General features: G+C 41.0%; 1 long non-coding RNA gene across 1 annotated transcript; it reads right to left on the minus strand.

The window, feature by feature from the left end:
* Positions 1–7,187: 7,187 nt before the first annotated feature.
* On the minus strand, positions 7,188–8,580 carry LOC114565802 (uncharacterized). The gene is made up of 2 exons (XR_003693976.1): positions 8,207–8,580; positions 7,188–7,842 (listed from the first exon to the last, which is right to left on the minus strand). It is a non-coding gene; the product is annotated as an uncharacterized LOC114565802 (long non-coding RNA).
* Positions 8,581–12,500: the final 3,920 nt, after the last annotated feature.

Here is a 12,500-nt window from a genome sequence, read left to right on the forward strand (position 1 = left end):
GGCTGATACCTCAAATTGGCTTTAAAGCACGGTGCACTTCCAGTTCACCTGTCACTGCCCTGCAGGTCATCAGCAGAGTCTTGAACTGGATGTGAGCTGCAGCAGGGAGCCAAAAGAAAACACCACCGAAACACACCTGAGAGCAGCCGCAATCTGGTGGAGCTGCAGAGGTGTGGTGACAGACAGCGAGGGAGAGTCGCAGTGGTCCAGGTGGGAAGGTATGAACACCTGAGCCGCCTCCCCGGAGAGGAAAGGTTCTCCCACCGGGGACAGGGCTACTGCTGCCATGACAGTGCTACTGTGTTCATTAATGAGCTGCTCTAACTCCACACTGCCTCACCTCCTTTGGGAGGCAAAGACTGGCTCAACGGCAGCTACACTGCTATGTTTGTTTTTTAATTTTTAAGCAGTGTTTTTTAAGACTATAACTATCTCCATTTTCACCAAGAGTTTTAGCTCCAGTTGACGTTACTCTGCGGTTGAACATTATGCACGAAGAAGTTGAAAACACAGAAAAAAATGTTGTAGAAAGAACGGTGAAAAGTAAGAGCAGGGATTTGTTATCTTTCTCTTTCTCTCTCTCTCTGTCTCTCTGTCTCTCTCTCCCTCTATTTATTTCCCTCTCTCTCTCCCTCTCTCTCTCTCTTGCTCTCTCCCTCTCTCTCTCGCTCTCTCTCTCTCTCACTGTCTCTCTCTGTCTCTCTTTCTCCCTGTCTCTGTTTCTCTCTCTCTCTACCTCCCTCCCCTTCTCTGTTCTTCCTTGCTTTGAATTCATGCTCTCCCTCCCTCTCTCTGTTTCTCTCTCTCTCTCTCTTTCTCCCCCTCTCTCTGTCTCTCTCTCTCTCTCTCTCTCTTTCTTTCTCTCTGTATCTATCAGCCAACAAGGACATTATTCCTGATGTATGACATTACAGAGAAGAGAGAGAGAGATCTGTGATTATCACCTCAAGGTCTCTTTTTATTCCTTTTGAGATGAAAACATCGCGGCGCTTTTAAAACCATCCTTTAACCTTTCGAATAGAATTAATCCTCCATATACCTCGGTATCGGTACTGTTGCTTACTGCAATGTCATTTCACAACCAGAATACTTAATCATTATTTATTGTTACTATTATTTCTTGGTGTATCTTCAAATGCTTTATATTCCTAAAATTAGAAACAGACTATAAGCAAAATCATTTCCATCTACGTAGCAGTAGTCTGGGTCAGTGGAAGTACATTCCCAGGATAAAGTCGGACATCTTTACCTTCCATTCTGCTAGCTCTCTCTCTCTTACTCTTTATTTTTATTCATTTTTTAACCTAGTAATATAGTTTCACTTTAGTTTTTTCTTGAATGTTTAATCCTCCTGTTGTCCACGGGTCAAATTTGACCCATTTTCAAAAGTTTCTATATCAGAAATTTGTGTTTTTTTCAACGAAAAAGTAACGTGGATGGTTCCCTACAATGCTTTTCACAAGTTAAATAAATGATCAGTTTGCTAATTTCATTGAATTTGGGTGTTTTATTCAATTTTATTGTATTTAAAAAAAAAATCATAACAGAATGTTGAAAAAAAGTCACAAAAATGTCAGAAAAGCCTTTAAAAACATAAAAAAAAACTTTAAAAAAGCAGTCAAAAACGTTGAAAAAAGTGACAAAAACATCGGTAACAGCAATGACCAAAACGTATTCTTGCCTTCCTTCCTTCTTTCTACCGTCTTTTTCCAAGTTTTTGTCATCTTTTTCCATCATCATCTAAAAGTTGTCCAGGTCCAAGGCTGTTGTTTAGTAAATCTATCTCTGACATCACTGGATTCTTCCTCTTTATAGAGACTTGTTTTCTCCCCCTGCAGGAATTCAGATATAATGCAGGTATAAGGTGTCTCCCCCCTGCTGGACATTAGATATATTGCAGGTTTAAGGAGTCTCCCCCCCTGCTGGACATTAGATATAATGCAGGTTTAAGGAGTCTCCCCCTGCAGGAATTCAGATATAATGCAGGTATAAGGAGTCTCCCCCCTGCTGGACATTAGATATAATGCAGGTTTAAGGAGTCCCCCCCTGCAGGAATTCAGATATAATGCAGGTTTAAGGAGTCCCCCCTGCAGGAATTCAGATATAATGCAGGTTTAAGGAGTCTCCCCCTGCTGGTAGTCAGATATAATGCAGGTTTAAGGAGTCTCCCCCTGCTGGTAGTCAGATATAATACAGGTTTAAGGAGTCTCCCCCTGCTGGTAGTCAGATATAATGCAGGTTTAAGGAGTCTCCTCCTGCTGGTAGTCAGATATAATGCAGGTTTAAGGAGTCTCCCCCTGCTGGTAGTCAGATATAATGCAGGTTTAAGGAGTCTCCTCCTGTTGGTAGTCAGATATAATGCAGGTTTAAGGAGTCTCCCCCTGCTGGTAGTCAGATATAATGCAGGTTCAAGGAGTCTTCCCCCTGCTGGTAGTCAGATATAATGCAGGTTTAAGGAGTCTCCCCCTGCAGGAATTCAGATATAATGCAGGTATAAGGAGTCTCCCCCTGCTGGTAGTCAGATATAATGCAGGTTTAAGGAGTCTCCCCCCTGCTGGACATTAGATATAATGCAGGTTTAAGGAGTCCCCCCCCTGCTGGAAGTCAGATATAATGCAGGTTTAAGGAGTCTCCCCCTGCTGGAAGTCAGATATAATGCAGGTTTAAGGAGTCTCCCCCTGCAGGAATTCAGATATAATGCAGGTTTAAGGAGTCTCCCCCTGCTGGACGTTAGATATAATGCAGTTTTAAGGAGTCTCCCCCCTGCTGGACATTAGATATATTGCAGGTTTAAGGAGTCTCCCCCCTGCTGGACATTAGATATATTGCAGGTTTAAGGAGTCTCCCCCCTGCTGGACGTTAGATATAATGCAGGTATAAGGAGTCTCCCCCCTGCTGGACATTAGATATATTGCAGGTTTAAGGAGTCTCCCCCCTGCTGGACATTAGATATAATGCAGGTTTAAGGAGTCCCCCCCTGCAGGAATTCAGATATAATGCAGGTTTAAGGAGTCTCCCCCTGCAAGAATTAAGATATAATGCAGGTTTAAGGAGTCTCCCCCTGCAAGAATTAAGATATAATGCAGGTTTAAGGAGTCTCCCCCTGCTGGTAGTCAGATATAATGCAGGTTTAAGGAGTCTCCTCCTGTTGGTAGTCAGATATAATGCAGGTTTAAGGAGTGGTTTAAGGAGTCTCCTCCTGCTGGTAGTCAGATATAATGCAGGTTTAAGGAGTCTCCTCCTGCTGGTAGTCAGATATAATGCAGGTTTAAGGAGTCTCCCCCTGCTGGTAGTCAGATATAATGCAGGTTTAAGGAGTCTCCTCCTGCTGGTAGTCAGATATAATGCAGGTTTAAGGAGTCTCCCCCTGCTGGTAGTCAGATATAATGCAGGTTTAAGGAGTCTTCCCCCTGCTGGAATTCAGATATAATGCAGGTTTAAGGAGTCTCCCCCTGCTGGTAGTCAGATATAATGCAGGTTTAAGGAGTCTCCCCCTGCTGGTAGTCAGATATAATGCAGGTTTAAGGAGTCTCCCCCTGCTGGTAGTCAGATATAATGCAGGTTTAAGGAGTCTCCCCCTGCTGGTAGTCAGATATAATGCAGGTTTATGGCACTTCTGCATTTGCAGCACTTCGCCAAACCAGATGTTTTGTCCACTGATATACAGTCTATGGGTCGTACGCATCTGGAGCAACTACGGGTTAAGTGTCTTGCTCAGTGACACATTGGTTGATGTATCGCAGTGGGAATTGAACCCAGATCTCCCACCCCATAGGCATGTGTCACATCCACTGCGCCAAAGCTGGGGAACAAACTAAAAAGTTTAATACAGAAGATTTGCCAGTAATAAGTTACTTTATTTACCGTGGAAAAATACAAAGATGAGTCTTCTCTTGCGATTGCAGCAAAGCGGCGATTGAGCAGAAAGAGCGTTTTCATTGGTAAGAAATGGATATGAGGTCTCTTTTGATTGGCAAATAATGGAAGGGAGCTTTGGGTTTGATTGGTAAGAAATGAAGATGAGAAAGTGGACGAATAAGGCATGGGTGGCGCCACCCCCATGCAACATCTAATGTATGTATTGCATTTAAGTCTCAGGCTCACACACACTGAGTCAGTGTTTGTAAAGGCGTCTCTGCAGCTTTACGAGCCTGTAGCCTGAGGCTGCACATTTACTGCTGGAATCCTGTTTTAAAGAACAAGCTGGGACAATGAGGGGCTCAAAAACCCTTCAACAGACCTCTTCATGTCCGCCAGACCTCCCCTAACCTGCTCAGGAGTCACTCTTTATGTTTCTGGAAAACATTTAGCAGCTTCCACGTGTTACACTCACCAGGTCCAACACAGTCAGGGCCAGATGTACTAACGCTTTTGCGCCCACTTCAGGCGTATTTCTTTCGCAACGTGCGCGTAAAACCATGGCGAGGTATGTACAAACAGGCCACACTGAGGTAAAAGCGCAGACTGCCTGTTGCGGGAACTGAAAATGGCAAATTGCGCTTTTCCATGTCATGCATATGTATTCACGGGAGTGTCAAGGGGACAGTGGGAGTTACCCATAAAGAGATGGGAGGGGAAGTGTAAAGAGCCTCCTGGTGAAATGGCCGCAGTAATCCGAACAAGACGAAGACGTAGGCCAAGGAGACGAGCTGCCACAAGGATCACACTTTATCAGTTGAGTGAACACGAAATCATTAAGCGTTACAGATTAAGCAGCCATGCAATATTACAGTAACTGGAAGAAATCAAAGATGACATCATATCTCCGACTCAGCAGCTGTTCAACTCCTCACTATGTTACAAATATTGGCATCAGGATCATTTCAAACAGTCATAGCATCAGCAGTGGGAATATGGCAGTCTGCACTCAGCCGTATCAGTATCAGTATCAACAGTTACTTCACAGAAAGGATTAGAAACTTTCAAAACTAACAAACAAACTAACGGAGGCAGCAGTAGAGCAGCAACGTATGTGTTATGTGAGATAAAATGATGTTTTTTGTCAAAGGAGTGTGGTGGCTTTAAAGAGAGCAGCTATAACAGCTTCAGTAATACACTGTGGATACAACCACACATTAAAAACATTCAAACTATCCCTTTAAATCCTTAGTTCGCTGCTGAAGACACACACACACACACACACTCACGCACACACACACACACACACACTCACACACACACACACACACACACACAGACACAGACACACACACACACACACACACACACACACACACACACACACACACACACACACACACACACTCACACACACTCACGCACACACACACACACACACACACACACACACACACACAGACACAGACACACACACACACACACACACACACACACACACACACACACACACAAACTCACACACACACACACTCCCACTCGCACTCGCACACACACTCCCACTCGCACACACACACACACACACACACACACACACACACACACTTTGACCCATTTCTCCTCCTATTAAAGCATTACCTGCCTTTGTTTCGGCTGCATTAGCATGAAAACAGAAGCGGTGTGAGGACTTACAGACGGCCAGTAGCTTCACTCATAACAAAAGGAGGTTCAAACCCTCGCTGGGGGGGCTGCTGGGGGTGGGGGGGGGTGGGGGGTGGTTGGCTAGACGGGGGAGGGGATCCTGGGAGATCCCGGTTTGTACTCAGGTGTTGACTTTATTATTGCATGTCTAGTAAAGTCATAAAAGACAGTGGAAGGAAGGAAGGAAGGAAGGAAGGAAGGAATAGGTCAACAAAAGTGTAAATAAAGAGGTCCAACAGGTCTTGTAACTGAAAAACATTCAAATGCTACATTTCAAATGTTTCGAATCCATCCCTTAATTCATACATTTTTATAGTTTAATTATCTTAGTAACTATGCATGACATATTTCTGAATGAGCATTTTGCAAAAAACGTACCCCCTGCAGGCCTCCAAAGTACCCCTAGGGGGACACGTACCAACATTTGAGAAACACTGCTCTACCGTACAGTATGTTAAACCATTCTAAAGGTGCTCTCTGGTCCGTTAGTGACATCTAGTGGCAGCTGGAGGAACTACAAACACACAAAATAACTTTGGTGATCCATCAGAAAGCAAGTGCGTGCTTTCCCAAAAATTAGATTAGATTAGATTAGATTAGATTACATTACATTACATTACATTACATTACATAAGATTAGATTAGATTTATTGTTATTGTGCAGAGTACAAGTACAAAGACAATGAAATGCAGTTTGCATCCAACCAGAAGTGCAAAAAGAGCAGAAAAGTGCAATGTGATCTACAAAGTATAGACAGGACAAGAAATATATTACAGTGTTATCAGTGCTGAATAAATCTCTCCATAGTGGAATGCAGCCATCAGTAATGGTTTAATACCAGGGTCTCTCCTAAGTGGAATGCAGCCATCAGTAATGGTTTTGAATACACCTGTGCTTTTCCTACAATGACATGTCAACATGTCTGCCGTGAAAAAGGTCTATTGGTTCACAGATTGAAAACTGGATTCCCAAATGTGCATTTGAAAGTTGCAAATGTTAGGAAGATGTTCACAAATGCTTGTCATTTTTTTTTGTAAGTTGGTGTGAAATACTTAGATATATATTGTTGTTTTGTTTGTGGAACTTGTTGCGACTTGTGCAACCTTTTTCATATTTTTCCCGACATTTTTGTCACTGTACTTTTTTTAACGTTTTTTGTTGGTATTTTTGAATTTTTTGGCTTTTTTAGACATTTTTGTCACATTTTTCAACGTTCTTTTATCAATTTCTTTTTTCAAATGCTATAAAATTTAATAAAACACCCAAATTCAATGAAAGTAGAGAACTGGTCATTTATTTTACCTGTAAGGAGCATTATAGGGAACCATTGACGTTATTTGTTTCAACAATTTGGTTGAAAGAAATCTTAATTTCTGATATAGAAACTTCGATTTTTTTAAATGGGTCAAATTTGACCAGAGGACAACAGGAGAGTTAAAACAAAAAGCACCAAAGCGTCAGTAAAAGTGCCAAAAACTTCAGAAAAAGCAACAAAAGCTAGACGGGTATTGTGATCCTTAATATTGCCTTGTGTAGCACCGGTATCACACCACTAACTGCGCCACTGGACCAGTTCTAGGTTCTAAGGAGTGGGAAGCAAAATAATAATTACACCAGAGACCGTTGCTTTAAATACAAAAGGCCGGCAATTTACTTAATGCAAAAAACACACAAAATACAGTATACAAAACAAAAATACCCTGCAGGTTCTTAATATTGTATAAATGAAAATGTATTTCACTCTCTTTTTCTTTAGTTCACCTAAGTTATTTTAATAAAGCTAATCTAAGTTAGACCAGTTTTTTTCCTAGGTTGCACCTATTTTAGGATTCCTATTTCACTTCCTGAGTTAACTCTTTTTCCTTTCTTTTACGGGTAAGAAAATACCTTCAATTTACACAATCAAATCAAAGTGGACCACAATCATCAAATCACATTCAAACATATGAACTCAATATGTAAACAAAAGCATGACACCTTAAATTCAAGTTGAAGTCCAAATGAGAGTTTGATTATTCAGTTCAATGAAGAGTTTCAGTTTGATTCAGTCCAAAATTATTCAATCAGTTTCCAGTTCAGTTCAAAACCAATTCTTGATACTCCTACCACTCTGGCAGCGAGTCACCATACGCAGGAGATTTCCTCACTGATGCGATGGAGAAGATGAGTTGAAGTTCTGGGTCTGGCTCGCCATCTTGAATCTCGTCTGTGCATGTGCATGCCCGCACACTGCAGACCAATCCTCGCTCCGACCGAGCTTCAAACCAAGCAAAAAACCTGACCTGTGTAACAGGTCATAAGCACAATAAATCTCTTTTAAATCCTCGAATTACACAAATAAATGTTTCACAGTCTCTGAGTTGTAACGTTACTGCTATGTTTTTTTTTTTCACCTCAAAAATGGCAGCGGAGCGGTCTCTTTTAACTCACGGCTCCGTCTCCCACACAACTACTGCACACATCTTTCATTTACACAGCATACATTCACTTTTATAACATTCACAGTCTTCATAAATCCAAAATATTAACTGGTAAACCGTTTATGACGAAGCATCTCCTTGTAAACAGCTAAGTTTTTAGCGTTAGCTCTCCGCCAGAGAAAAAAAGGGTACAACACTGCAAAATGCAAGAACCAACTAAACTCACCAAAACCGGTGTGGCTTAGTTTTCATAAAATCCCCGTCAGTTCCCGACCAGGTAAATTATGTTTTTCAACTGCAAAATCTACTTTTTCACTCTTTTTTTTTTCTGCTCATTAACCGATGCTCGTTCTCTCCGATTTCTCCTCTGCTCTCTCAGGTCTCTGCTGCAGCGTCAGTGAGGTGCTGCGTCTAGCGTCACTAGTCCCTTAAAGGGGCAGCGACATGAATTTTCTGTCAGCATACTTTTAATCTAAAACATTAAATGATTGTTGTATTAACGTTTTTAATTAACTCAGATTAACTTACATTAAATGAATCACCTTCAAACTTATTTATGCAGCTTTTAACTATTTATTCTTATTTATGTCATATTTTAAACATGGGTTACATCTGATATGCGGGCCAGATCAAAATCTGCAAGGGGCCGGATTTGGCCCTCAGGCCTCGAGTTTGACACACGTGCTTCACGTGTTAAAAAAAATCTTCCTACTTCTTAAGCTAAATAAAGTCTTTAAAAAGCTTTATCTGAAGTCTCTTTTATATAGACCTTAGTGGTCCCCTAATACTGTATCTGAAGTGTCTTTTATATAGACCTTAGTGGTCCCCTAATACTGTATCTGAAGTCTTTTATATAGACCTTAGTGGTCCCCTAATACTGTATCTGAAGTCTCTTTTATATAGACCTTAGTGGTCCCCTAATACTGTATCTGAAGTGTCTTTTATATAGACCTTAGTGGTCCCCTAATACTGTATCTGAAGTCTTTTATATAGACCTTAGTGGTCCCCTAATACTGTATCTGAAGTCTCTTTTATATAGACCTTAGTGGTCCCCTAATACTGTATCTGAAGTCTCTTTTATATAGACCTTAGTGGTCCCCTAATACTGTATCTGAGGTCTCTTTTATATAGACCTTAGTGGTCCCCTAATACTGTATCTGAAGTCTCTTTTATATAGACCTTACTGGTCCCCTAGTACTGTCCCCCCACTATGATATGCCCCCCTACTACAATACATTGGACTGCTTTAAAGTATCTGAATACGACCGTCTTCCACCAGTGGTTTCACCCTTACACAGTAAAGCCCAAGAAGTAAGAAAAGTGTGTATTTGAAAACAGGAAGAGGCAGAAGTGTAACTTCCTGATGGCGTGACAGAGAAAGAACGGCTGGTTCAGAGCTGCCACGAACTCGTGCGTGAGGTTTTCAAACTGACCCGAAGAGGAAGAACACACAGAGTAGATGTAAATTTAGCTCCCCATGTTACCTTCAGAGGTACAAGAGAGTGTAACCTTTTCCGTCAACCACGCAGCTTTTTCTCATTCTGGGTCAAAGTGAAAACTTATTTTTTTTCTCAATGTTTTGTCGATTTTGGACACTTTTGTGGCTTTTTTTGACGTTTTGAAGCTTTTCTATTTTTTTGTGGCTTTTCCACCTTTATTTTTGACAGGACAGCTAGGTGAGAAAACAGAAAGAGAGAGAGAGAGAGGGAAGACATGCAGGAAATCATCACAAGTCGGATTCAAACATTTATCAGTGTTGGGGGGCACTGGTTATGGTTAGGGTTAGGTTTGGGTTAAAACGCAGCACCCAGGATGTACAATGCACTGCAAATACACAAACACACTGCAAATACACAAATGCACTGCAAATAGACAAATCCACTGCAAATACACAAACGCACTGCAAATACACAAATGCACTGCAAATACACAAACGCACTGCAAATACACAAATGCACTGCAAATACACAAACGCACTGCAATTACACAAACGCACTGCAAATACACAAATGCACTGCAAATACACAAACGCACTGCAAATACACAAATGCACTGCAAATAGACAAATCCATTGCAAATACACAAACGCACTGCAAATACACAAATGCACTGCAAATACACAAATGCACTGCAAATACACAAATGCACTGCAAATAGACAAATCCACTGCAAATACACAAACGCACGGCAAATACACAAACGCACGGCAAATACACAAACACACTGCAACTTAATGAAAAACATGCAAACAGACAAATCCACTGCATACACAAATGCACTGCAAATACACAAACGCACTGCAAATACACAAATTCACTGCAAATACACAAACGCACGGCAAATACACAAACACACGGCAAATACACAAACACACTGCAAATAAACAAATGCACTGCAGCTTAATGAAACACGCTGCAAATACACAAACGCACTGCAAATACACAAACACACTGCAACTTAATGAAAAACACGCAAACAGACAAATCCACTGCAAATACACAAACGCACTGAAAATACACAAATTCACTGCAAATACACAAACGCACGGCAAATACACAAACATACTGCAAATACACAAATGCACAGCAAATACACAAATGCACTGCAAATACACAAATGCACTGCAAATACACAAACGCACTGCAAATACACAAATTCACTGCAAATACACAAACGCACGGCAAATACACAAACATACTGCAAATACACAAAAGCACGGCAAATACACAAATGCACTGCAAATACACAAATGCACTGCGAATACACAAACGCACTGCAAATACACAAATGCACGGCAAATACACAAACACACGGCAAATATACAAACACACTGCAAATACACAAACGCACTGCAAATACACAAACGCACGGCAAATACACAAACGCACGGCAAATACACAAACACACTGCAACTTAATGAAAAACATGCAAACAGACAAATCCACTGCATACACAAATGCACTGCAAATACACAAACGCACTGCAAATACACAAATTCACTGCAAATACACAAATGCACTGCAAATACACAAATGCACTGCAAATAGACAAATCCACTGCAAATACACAAACGCACGGCAAATACACAAACGCACGGCAAATACACAAACACACTGCAACTTAATGAAAACATGCAAACAGACAACCATGCATACACAAATGCACTGCAAATACACAAACGCACTGCAAATACACAAATTCACTGCAAATACACAAACGCACGGCAAATACACAAACACACGGCAAATACACAAACACACTGCAAATAAACAAATGCACTGCAGCTTAATGAAACACGCTGCAAATACACAAACGCACTGCAAATACACAAACACACTGCAACTTAATGAAAAACACGCAAACAGACAAATCCACTGCAAATACACAAACGCACTGAAAATACACAAATTCACTGCAAATACACAAACGCACGGCAAATACACAAACATACTGCAAATACACAAATGCACAGCAAATACACAAATGCACTGCAAATACACAAATGCACTGCAAATACACAAACGCACTGCAAATACACAAATTCACTGCAAATACACAAACGCACGGCAAATACACAAACATACTGCAAATACACAAAAGCACGGCAAATACACAAATGCACTGCAAATACACAAATGCACTGCGAATACACAAACGCACTGCAAATACACAAATGCACGGCAAATACACAAACACACCGCAAATATACAAACACACTGCAACTTAATGAAAAACACGCAAACAGACAAATCCACTGCAAATACACAAACACACTGCAAATACACAAATTCACTGCAAATACACAAACGCACGGCAAATACACAAACCTACTGCAAATACACAAATGCATGGCAAATACACAAACATACTGCAAATACACAAATGCACGGCAGATACACAAATGCACGGCAAATACACAAATGCACTGCAAATACACAAATGCACTGCAAATACACAAATGCACTGCAGCTTAATGAAACACGCTGCAAATACACAAACGCACTGCAAATACACAAACGCACTGCAAATACACAAACATACTGCAAATACACAAATGCACGGCAAATACACAAATGCACTGCAAATACACAAATGCACTGCAAAGACACAAATTCACTGCAAATACACAAACGCACGGCAAATACACAAACATACTGCAAATACACAAATGCACGGCAAATACACAAATGCACTGCAAATACACAAATGCACTGCAAATACACAAACGCACTGCAAATACACAAATTCACTGCAAATACACAAACGCACGGCAAATACACAAATGCACGGCAAATACACAAACGCACTGCAAATACACAAACGCACTGCAAATACACAAACACACTGCAAATACACAAACGCACTGCAGCTTAATGAAACACGCTGCAAATACACAAACGCACTGCAAATACACAAATTCACTGCAAATACACAAACGCACGGCAAATACACAAATGCACGGCAAATACACAAACGCACTGCAAATACACAAACGCACTGCAAATACACAAACACACTGC

The sequence above is a fragment of the Perca flavescens genome, chromosome 12, assembly GCF_004354835.1.
Source record: "Perca flavescens isolate YP-PL-M2 chromosome 12, PFLA_1.0, whole genome shotgun sequence".
NCBI classification, from domain to species: Eukaryota; Metazoa; Chordata; class Actinopteri; order Perciformes; family Percidae; genus Perca; species Perca flavescens.